Genomic DNA, 12354 nt, shown 5'->3' on the forward strand with positions numbered 1-12354 from the left:
TATGAGTAGTACTTCTTTTCCACTTTGTATGTTCTACTCTTGTTTTTAATTTGCTTTGTTGACGTGTTTCACTTTTTCTATTTTAGTTGATTGCTTCTTTCAACATATCTGCAAGGTCCAATATTTGCCGGCACACGCTTCCAAAACAAAACATGAACTAATAAGCCATCACGGGCGTGTCTGTGTGCAGCTCATGGCCTGTTCTGCTGCTCAGAGCTGGTAATTAGATCCCCGTGAGAAAGAACACAGCGAGTACACCTCTCATCTCCACTGAGTGTTGAATAAACTAAAGGCACGTGTGTCAGGTCCAAGGTCAGCGCCGGCCCGCTATGATTCACTAACAACCACATCATCTCCGGGGAGGCCGTGCACACGAGGCAGCAACCACTCAGGTGTTCCACACAAGCTGCTCGCTGCTGGAGGAGCCATTTATCAGCCGCAGTGGTGGAGCGGCTCTAGTCTCCACATTAACCGCCATCACTGTAATCCTCATTAGCGTCAGTGCTGCTCTCATGCTCGTATCTTTACAGTTCAAAGCACAAAAGTGACTTTCATTTGAACCAAGTGTGGAACACTTCTGAAGGCAGAAGATCCTGTGTTCCCAGAGTTAGTCACGCCCACAGTGTCAGACTGGAAAGGTTTTTTTTGGCTCGCTTCAGGTGCCGCATTGATCATCACGTCCGTTTGTGCAACAACTTTAATTCAGAGCCAGATGTCTGGACTGATGTCCATCCATCCCAGGAGCCAGAATACTAATCTTGGCATTGCATGTTTCTGCAAACTACGGCGTGCGTTAGTTGACGGCTTGTATGAGGCGTTCAGAAACGCACCAACATTTCTTCCTGGAGAGAGATTCACCTGTTGGAGTCCAACCTGGGTCCATATATGGGTCGTTTTTCCTCACAGGAAAACAAAGCTAGGGGTGTTGCCACAGATTTTTTTGTAAAAAAAACTGTGTTGTTGGGTTCAAATGGGAAAATCACTTTTCCTATGGGAAAGCCTTCTCTCACCTAGAGCTGCCTGATCTTTAAATTTGCACGAGCCTTTCCTCTTGCGCTGTGACGTGTTTTTACAAAGGTGGGGGCTACACAAAGAGCAGAGGACAAGGAAATGTGAGACCGAGCGAAAATAATTAAATGTTTTGCCGTGTTTTGATCGTTCAGGTACTTATAGGGGGTTTATAAGACTATGTATTGCTTTGTTAAAATCCCACAAGCCGGTACGGTTACGGAGATGTGTTTGTTAGTGAAATCCGACGTTGTAACCGGTGAAATGAAGGATCTTGTGAAACCGTTTTGGTCGCCGCCGGAGGCTGACGTAGGGTCGTCGGAGTTTACGTAAGTACTGAAACTTAACGGTTACTTTACTATTTTGTATTGTTATATGTATCTTATCACAAGGGTTGCGGTATTGTAGCACTTAAAATGAAGTTAAACAACGTTGTGGTTCCGGAGATAATTAAGGAAACTCACGTCCGATAACAGGCGCAGGGGGGCGTCGTGTGCAAAAGGATGTCATGGTGGTAAATAAGATGTGAATCAGGAATGAATACGAAATTATAAATATATAATCAAATATGAAAATCAATATAAAAGGGTGTATGAAGGGGTGACTAAATAAATAAAAGTAATTAATAAATACATATTTGATGGGTTGTCAGGAGGTGTTGGTGAAGTTGTGGATGTATATTTAGTAAGTAATAATAACAACACAAAATCAAACATTAGTTATGTGTCATCTTTCTGGTTGGACATGAATGCACTGCAGGTGCATATCTGGTCTTACAGAGGGAGGTGACTTTAGACTCCGGACACGATAAGAGCAAGGAGGGGACGACACGGGGCCACGGTGAGGGCAAGGAGGGGACGACACGGGGCCACGGTGAGGGCAAGGAGGGGACGATACGGGGCCACGGTGAGGGCAAGGAGGGGACGATACGGGGCCACAGTGAGGGCAAGGAGGGGACGATACGGGGCCACAGTGAGGGCAAGGAGGGGACGATACAGGGCCACGGTGAGGGCTGGGACGGTACGACACGGGGGCCACGGTGAGGGCAAGGAGGGGACGACACGGGGCCACGGTGAGGGCAAGGAGGGGACGATACGGGGCCACAGTGAGGGCAAGGAGGGGACGATACGGGGCCACGGTGAGGGCAAGGAGGGGACGACACGGGGCCACAGTGAGGGCAAGGAGGGGACGATACAGGGCCACGGTGAGGGCTGGGACGGTACGACACGGGGGCCACGGTGAGGGCAAGGAGGGGACGATACGGGGCCACGGTGAGGGCAAGGAGGGGACGATACGGGGCCACGGTGAGGGCTGGAACGGTACGATACGGGGGCCACGGTGAGGGCAAGGAGGGGATGATACGGGGCCACGGTGAGGGCAAGGAGGGGATGATACGGGGCCACGGTGAGGGCTGGAACGGTACGATACGGGGGCCACGGTGAAGGCAAGGAGGGGACGATACGGGGCCAGAGTGAGGGCTGGAACGATACGATACGGGGGCCACGGTGAGGGCAAGGAGGGGACGATACGGGGCCACGGTGAGGGCTGGGACGGTACGACACAGGGGCCACGGTGAGGGCAAGGAGGGGACGATACGGGGCCACAGTGAGGGCTGGAACGGTACGATACGGGGCCACGGTGAGGGCAAGGAGGGGACGATACGGGGCCACAGTGAGGGCAAGGAGGGGACGATACGGGGCCACGGTGAGGGCAAGGAGGGGACGATACGGGGCCACAGTGAGGGCGAGGAGGGGACGATACGGGGCCACAGTAGGGGCAAGGAGGGGACGATACGGGGCCACGGTGAGGGCAAGGAGGGGACGATACGGGGCCACAGTGAGGGCAAGGAGGGGACGATACGGGACCACGGTGAGGGCAAGGAGGGGACGATACGGGGCCACAGTGAGGGCAAGGAGGGGACGATACGGGACCACGGTGAGGGCAAGGAGGGGACGACACGGGGCCACGGTGAGGGCTGGGACGGTACGACACGGGGGCCATGGTGAGGGCAAGGAGGGGACGATACGGGGCCACAGTGAGGGCAAGGAGGGGACGATACGGGGCCACGGTGAGGGCTGGGACGGTACAACACGGGGGCCACGGTGAGGGCTGGGACGGTACGACACGGGGGCCACGGTGAGGGGTGGGAGGGGACGCCGCGAAAAAAAACCTTGCCGTGAAATCCCATTTCGGTCTTCAGCAAGGAGCGGCTATAGTGAACCAGTGGAGCAGATGAGGATAACAATCAGTCAATCAAGCCATGGCCATGCTCTATGAAATCAATAAATCACAGGCAGAAAGGCAGGCGGGAGGAAGCTGGCCCCTCGGCCTCCGTCCTCATTACGTGGGTTGAGTAAGTGTGCGCTGTTATTACAATTCAATAAGTCGTCAATTAAGTTAGCTGTCCCAAATGTGTTTTAAGGTGGTTCCTCTCTGGCTTATTTTTGACTTGCAATTGTGACAAATTGTAAACTTCCTGTTTTCGGTCAGGCTGAAAGCTCGGACACTGACGACCTGTTTCTTGTCAGTGTTTCGGTCGGTGCTGTTGTGAGTCCTGATGTTAAACTATCATCTGGCACATCTATGCAAATGTGACACAAATATCTGACCAGTCTCTCATCACTGCTAGTAAATCAGAAGCACCACACCCTCCAGCCCCTGCTACCAATAAGCTACTATGAAAGCAACACGAAACAAAATACAAATGGCCAGAAGCAGCAGATTAAATCTTCCAATCGAAAAAAAAGACAATATAAAATACAAGTTGTCTTTAAAGCCAGAATTTAAGAAGCATCATGTTTTCACCCAGCTTACAGTATGTAGCCTCAGGGCTGTCACAGTCATCAGAGAAGCCTGATGGGCCGGTGCAAGGACGAGGAGGAGGAGGAGGAAGAGGAGGAGGAAGAGGCTGACTCAGCAGCAGCATCTTGGCCGTGGTTAGCCTGGTGGGCTGGACTGGAAGATGGGAACTGAAAGCTCTTCTATGGCATACTGTCTTTGACTGATGGGCCCATTCTGCTCACTCCATAAAAGGGAGGAAACTATATCATACATACAATCTTGTTTTTCAAATGTGCACAACTGCTGATTCTGACCAGAACCCGTCGGCTGCCAGCGAAAGGTGCCACAGATGCCACCTTAGATACGCAGTGAGGTAGAGACGCCGTGTACGGCTCTGGTAGGAACCTGTCAATCACCTTGTAGCCCCGCCCTAAAGCGTCCCCTGCTTTATGGTCTGTAATGACCATAATCTACTAAATGAACATCATGCTGTATTCAAGAAGACTTAAAACTAGAGATTGAGACATAAACTCATGTTTACAATGTTTACTGAGGGAATACATCAAGAGAAGTAGAGTCATGTATATAGACTTCTATACAACCAGAGGAGTCTTAAACTTGAGAATGCAAGTTTTAAGGAACTGGACGGGATGCCAGACTATGTCAGGGCCGACACAGAGAGGCAGACAACCATTCACACCAATTATATATTTTAGAGTCCTCAATTAATCTGCATGTCTTTGGACTGGGAGGAAACCGGAGAACCCGGAGAACATGAACACTCCACTAAACCGCGACCCCACCGTGCAGCCCCTCCAACAGAACTCGCTTATGAAAATGTACTTCTTGAAAATCAACCAGAAGGGATTTTTCTTTTGCCACTATGAGCCAGGGAGACTCCTGAGCATCTCTTGAGATACAATGAAAGTGATCATGTGTTTGTGGCTTATACATCCAACACGGGATTCATGTGAATGCTGAGCAACAACTGCAACAATAAAACCCAATATGCTTCACATGGTGTTTTGAAACATGGATGCAGCAACTGAAAACACACAGGCTTCAGCATGTCGCAGTCACAATTAGTCCATCTGTGTAATCTCAACAGTCATTTACATCTCTGTCAATTGTATAACTGAGGAAATTATGTTTGGATTAATTGAAAAAGCAGACGTCACACTGACACGAGCATATTGCATTTGGATAATGTTACACACAAGCTGCTCCGGCTGACTCCGCTATCGTGTCACACAGCGACTGTGTCTATAAAATAAGTCCCTCACCCTCTCTGACAGAATGTGTGTCGTAGACTGTTTGAGTGTATTTATCTGCGATGTGCTGCGGGAAGGCAGAGCAGCAGGTTTCCAGTGAAACAAAAGCAGAGTGATGAAGTAGGACTCAGTGGGATAGAGCGAAGACAGGAGGGGTGACGGATGGCCCGCTGATGTTTGAATATTACACACACGGTGGAGTCCACACACACAGATACGCACAATGTAGCAGTCCAACCCACGTGCATTGGATACCCACACACACACACACACACACACACACACACACACACACATGCAAACACATTAGGAAAGCATTTGTGTACTTGTGCATGGACAAAGACCAACACGTAACAGCTGCTCTGTAGTGCTGCTAGTGCTGCAGTCAAAACCTCCACAGGGCCTGAAGTCTGCGTGGAGGGTTTTGTGACCTGACTCCAGGCTTTGAAGCAGTGCCTCCTTCCAGGCCGGGTGAGGAGGAGTACAAGGAACATAGCAGCCGGCTATGTGTGGTGCCAACCAGTGGCGGGCCGTGGATTTTCTACCTGCTCCTTCAGTGGATCAGCTGTTTAACAGCTGGGCGTGGCGCAGAATCACACGTACAGAACCCTCCTAGCTGGCCGTCACTATGTGTTTTACCGGCTTTTCTACCATAGAGAGAAACAGAGGTGAAATCTGATTGGATAAGACATCTGCTTAACCAGCTGCGAAGCCGGCCGCGCGCAGCTGAGGAACAGATAAGACAGGAGCTGTGCAATGAGAAAATAAGCTAATAGGGAAAAATAATTATAATACATGTAGTGTCTTTATGAAAAACAATTAAATTATAAAATAGATATAACTTTGTGATTCTGTTTAGGCCAGCAGTGAAGGCTTATCAGGCCCTGACGGCCCACCACTGGTGCCCACTACAATATATATATATATATATATATATATATATATATATATATATATATATATATATATATATATATATATTACAGTACAGTATTCAGGTGTTTCACAAGTGAGTCAAGGATAATGTACTATCCATGTAAGGATAATGGATAAGGATAATACAAGGATAATGTAATGTCCATATGCAACACGCTGCTCTGTAGGGCATTTTGTATTTTGCATTAGACTCAGGAATAATATAAGCAGAAGCAAAAACAATTCTCTGGGCAATATGGTCGGCAGCTTAGCATTAAAAATTCAACATCAGGGAAATCAACTGTGACTACGTTTGAGCACCAAGCCTCACGATAAATATATTTATGAATGTAGAGTCAACAAGTACTTTTGGTTTCACATGGGACACAGATATGTGACTCCTCAATCCCCCCTCCTACCTGGCCTCAGTGGACTTACTTGCTCCGTCACACTCTTCATTATTCCACATTCACTTTCAATATCGGTTGCTCGATACACAACGGCACTCGCTGCCCCCGAATGCAGAAGAATGTGACATTTAACGTATCTGTTGGTTTGCAGAAACACACAATGCCAATATTTGTTCCCGGCATCCTGGCTGGGTGGAGCGGAGCAGAGGGAAGGCTGGAGTTGAACAGCCGGACAGAAAGTAGACTGCTGGATCTTTAAAGGCAAATACTAACATCACAAGAAGAATAAACTCCATCTGCTGATGGAATCATCCCCGGGTGCGTTCACTTAAAAGATAAAGAACACAATTTTCAGAGTGAATTTGGGTGATTGGTGCTGTGTGGTGCGTACAAACAGCAACAGCGGACTCCTCGACCACAATCGTTCCCGAACACCACAAAGTGTCAGCCGCTCTCTTCCTTCCCGCTCACTTCCTGCTGCGCTTGTCCAAGAAGCCCACAGAGATCCCAGTTCCTGTCTTCCCAGCAGAGTTGTGGTCTATGATGCGCTTGGCAGTCACCGCTGGGCTTAAAACAACAACAACAAACGTTAGAAGAGGAAAGTTTGAAAAGTCCTTGTCAGGGCGGTCGCTGCCTTGGGTTATCTGCATCTGTGGTTCTACTGCCGACGGAGCCTTGAACTGGGTTCTTCATATTGTAGCGGTGCTGTGCTATTCCAAATGGGGAGTAATACAAACAGCAGGGCTTTCCATCTGAAAAGTACAAGTGTAAGTATAAAAAGTGCATTAGGTGCCCTTACTTAACGCACTTTTTATACTTTATACATTTTTACATCACACAGCATCAGTTAAGCAAAGGAAAGGCTTACTTGATGAAAAGACATGAAATGTATTTTGCAACAGTCTGAAATTGTTTTCAATATATTTTCATAACCATTACAATTGAAGAAGCTGTGATGTGTACAGTGTCCTGATTCCTGCATTGAGACACGTTGTTTGTGTGTGCTGCGAAATCCCATCGATTTGTTTGTATCAATACAAATACAATCTTTTATTCTCTAATTATGTTTTGATTATTGTTTCCGAATGCAAATCAGTACAGATGACTTAAACAAAGTAAAAGGAAATAGTTGAATATTTTAGTTCAATGGTTAGAGGCCTTATTAGAAATGGAACGGGTGAAAACGTTATCTTATTCGATAAATCAGATGTTGATGAACTGCATAGTTTGCAATTGAAAATAGGTGCAATATATCGCAACGTGTGTTATCGCAATACTCAGCATTTCACAATTTATGCCAATTATATCGTATTGTGACGTATGTATCGTGATAATATCGTATTGTTGGACCTCTGGTGTACACACATCTGTGTTTATTTATTTATGTCACTTCACTAAGATGTTCCTGACAGGAGGCGGGGCTTCCCTCCATGTTGGTATTGAGCATATCTGATACCAATGTTTTTTTCTCATGTGTTTGCATCTATTCGCGATTTTGCATTGACCGTATATGTAAATTGCATTTTACTCTACTTTGCATTCATCTTTCACTCCCGTATGATTTAACATGCAGGTAAATAATAACTCAAGACATTTTAACTTGTTTACACTGCTATTATTGTCAAACTTAAGCTACTTTAATATAACAAAAGAGATAACTTGAATACTGAGTGGTTCAACCTATTTAGCATCAGTGAAAAGAGAAAGGAAGCTCTGCACTTGTACCTCCTTGGTAAACATTGGTACCGATGGCAGTCAGAATGACTCCTGATATCGGCCAGATAACAGAGTAACATCACTCAACAGTTTCCCTTCCAATCATTACAGGTAGGCGTTGGGCGCCAGACAGAAGAGTACGTTGAGAGGGTTTGCCTGGGTGGCCTGCTAACAACCCCGCTCCAAAAGGCACACGTTTCATCAAAATACACAAACCAAATACATGTTCAGTCACTTTTCACTGTCATCTCATCCTTGAATACAAGTGGACAAATCAAACAGTCTCTGGAATAGACTCTATACAGTCTTATGCCACATTCACACCAAAAGAGCCTGAGTGTACTCGCTCGACTTTATGTGGTTAATTCACTTTTTCGTAACCATTCGCTGGGGAAAGGGGGCGGGGCTAATCTCTGTGTCTGTGAAAACATTTACTATTTCCGCCATTCAGCATGTAAATAACCACTAGTTCTGCTTTATACTAGTTGAGGAAGTCCCACACAGGTCTGGGTTCATAACATCATCCGTAGTCGCACACAGCTCCTCCTCCAGGACGAGTGTCTGAATGAAGCCGCTTCCAGCGCTCCTTCAGCAGACCTGCAGTCTGATTCAGTCACGGCGGGACGGGCGGAGCTTCTCAACGCCGATTGGCTTCCGCAACTCCGCGTCGGGCGAATTATTTGCTAGAGTTGAAATATTTCAACGCCAGCGAAAAGGCGGAAAAGCAGATTTGCAAATTTGCGAATATTCGCAACGCTTTTTCGCCTCGATCGCAACCATTCGCGTCTGTGCATTGACAAATATTTCGCAACTCTTTTGGTGTGAACACGGCATAAGGCCCACACTACTCCAACAAAAATCCACAGCAAAAATCCACCTTACAAAAGCACGGAGGTGAGGCATGACTCTTGCTCAGAGTCGGTAAGCCTATCACTCCATCATCAACATGAAATGCACTGTCTTTGTTTCACCTCATCACATGAATGTTCATCACATCCGTCATGCCGGCTAAGTACGGGTGTCACCGTGGAAAAACTTTTCCCCTCATTGACTAAAGCCGGAAGCCACGCATTCCCCTCGCAGCCGTTCCAAATAGGACGTGATGAATGTCCTCTTTTTCCGGGAGATATGTTCTTAAATGTGCTCGCTGATAAATGTGGGCCTTCATCCATGCCCAAATGCGTTCTGCTAAAAAAGATGTATAGTCGCAAGTGGTGGGAAAAGAGGTGGAGAGGGAGGGAGGGAGGGAGCGAGGGATGGAGCGAGGGATGGATGGATGGGGAGGAAAGGCAAGAAAAAGGCCATTTTCTAGTGTAGATGGGTTTGACAGAGTATCTTCTGGCTGGAACAGCGAACGGTGAATGAAATGCATCAAGAGATGTTACATTAACCAGAGAGGCGGGAATGGGAGAAAAAAGGGGGAGAGTGAAGGAGAAATAGAAAAGAGAGAGAGAGAAATCCATTACAGTGTCATTTCTCTTGTCTTGTCTCTTCATATGGCACCTTGGCTGCGTTTCTCTTCTGCAGGCGAGCTCACTCTCACCTTTTCCCCCTTCTTTTTCTCAAGTTTCTTTCTCCGTCTCCCACTCTCTGAATCCTGTACTCTTACCTCTCCGTCTGCTCCCCACTCAAACACCTGCTCTCCGCTTTGCTTTTCAAACATGTACTTCCATCTCCGTTCCTGTCCGCCTTCTCTTCGCCACTACTCTCTCCTTCTGTCTCCTAATTTTCTCTCATCACCACATCCGATTGTCTCCGTCTCCCTGTTTCATTCTATGTATCACTCTATTGCTTATTAAAAACATAGCGCCGGCAGCTGTAATGCTGTGCTGTGTATATTTATTTTACTCTGTTCGTTCTTTTTGTGACATTCTATCTGAGAAATGCATAGCATTGGTTGTGTATTGTAGCAGCTCGGCTCGCAGGCCGTGAGGTTGCATGTACTTGTTACGGCCGGACTGTTCTTATGATTAAAGGATGTAGATGCTGTAAAATATTGTAGAGCCCTCTGAGGCAAATTTCTGATCTGTGATTTTGAGCAACACAAAATACATTTAATTGAAATTGATTGATGCTGCTCCATTCCTCTTATTTTTACTACTTAAAACCGACCTTCGGTACACCCTTACTTCATATTTTCACTGATTAGGAGGGCACTCTGTTTAATATTTTGTCGCTGTCCATTGAATTGACCTTTCGCTAGGTCCCGCCCCTCGAACACAGATTGACCAAACATAGCGTAGCATCAACTCTGAACAGGGTTTGGCAAACAAACAGGCTCTGCTTCACCAAGACTCTTGGTTTCAAGCTGGTTTGGTGGATTTGGAGATCATCGTGGTTACATGTTGAGTGATAGTGATACGTGTTACTCTCCTTGGAAAAATTAAAAATATGAGCTGAGTAAAAACTATTGGAAGTTCCCACGTCATTAAGTAGCATTGGCATGTCTACACTAAGCTAGCTACCGAAGCTATACTGAACGTATACACATCTTCTTCATGTAACAGTAAATAAGTCCTCTTCCGCTTTGCGGGAAGATTGTTGTTCTTAATTTAATGTCTTCTGTCTCCATTATCTTTGTTTCACCGCTGAATCAGTGTGACATCCTGAGAAGTGCTGTAGACACTTCTGTCTTTTCTGTTGTTTTTCTCCCAGAAATGTACATTTATCCAGGAAGTGTCGTTAGTGGCAGTATGGGCTCCATGGTATCTGTGATCGCTTGACGGAGCAGCAGTGAGGGGGCGGGGCTTAGCAAAGGGGTCAATAAATGTTTCCATGGCATACTGTGAAGGGAGGGAATGGCCTCCAAAACAGCTGCCGCCCCCGGGCCTTCCGGCTATATCGTATCCTATTATTTAACTGTTTTTCACAACTGTCGGCTGGTCTCTTAAATGCTCGGGAAGAAAAGCATTAATCAATCTCTCTCTTGCTTGCTCTCTAGAACACTGAGCAGACGTGTATGAACACGTGATAGGCTAGGACCTATTGACTTTAGGTAGCCTATAAGATGGGGGGCGGTTCCACCAAGTACTGACTCATATTTTGACTTATATTTGCCAATACCAACACATATATGTATATATATATATATATATATATATATATATATATATATATATATATATATATATATATATATATATATACATATATATATATATATATGTATATATATATATATATATATATATATATATATATATATATATATACAAGCAGTTTAATTCCAGTCAGTTTGTGAACATTGATCAATAACACGTTTGTTTTAAGTCCATGCATCATCATGCATGAGTGTACGTATGATATATCGTCTCTGTGTGTATGTGTATTGTGCCCAAGACAAATTTCCCTGAGGGGCAATAATAAATATTTGATCTTATCATGCATAATACCGTCCAAAATATTTAGGGTATTAAAGCTTGATGCCTGACAGGACCTCAGGCGCTGCAGCGATCAGCGATCAGACTTGGCCCATATGAGAGGCTCTCATTTGATTTGTTTGATTTGAATAGCCCATTGATCGCCAGTCATGTGATTGGCCCCGGCAGTGTGTTATTGGGTTGATTCTGTTCAAGCTTTTCGCTGCAGGCCTGTGTTTCCCCTTCAGCCCCTGTGGTCCCCACCGTCGCGGCACAAATTCACGTTGCACATGGAATTGAATGTGAGGACCGGCATGTACTGGTGTGTGGTGTGAATGTTTGTTTCAAAAATGTTCTTTTGACCTCATAGATGTTTTTCTTTCCTTTTTTACAGTTCTCAACGCACGTGTCTCAATACTGTGACACTTTTTCAAAACTCTTCACAGTCATCCCAACAGAAGTCACATCTTTCAAAATTCATTGTATGTTCTGAGTCAGATCCCTTTTTTGGGGGGGATTTAGAAAAAATATGCCAACAAACATAAGGATGGACTCTGATACAGAGGAGCTGAGGATGCCGTCTCTTTGTGTGCCTTGGTCTCCTCCTGACACAAAACACCCGGCTACTTCTCCCGACAGCCGACGCCTCCCATTTGCTATTAATTCCTGCCAGCTCTACCCACAATGCATTAGGGTAAGAGGTGTTCCCTGCAGCTTCTTTATGAGATTGTGTGGCCAACCCCTTTCAGTACAAATATATTGTTATTGTGGATAAGCAAAGACATCAAGTAGAAACAGAAATTATCCAAAGGACCAAACGTTTTTTTTACTGATTTCTATAAAGCGACCTCAAAGATAATTACACTAGAATTCCACTGCTTGTTTGTTTTTATT

This window comes from Taurulus bubalis (assembly GCF_910589615.1).
Source record: "Taurulus bubalis genome assembly, chromosome: 18".
Taxonomy (NCBI): domain Eukaryota; kingdom Metazoa; phylum Chordata; class Actinopteri; order Perciformes; family Cottidae; genus Taurulus; species Taurulus bubalis.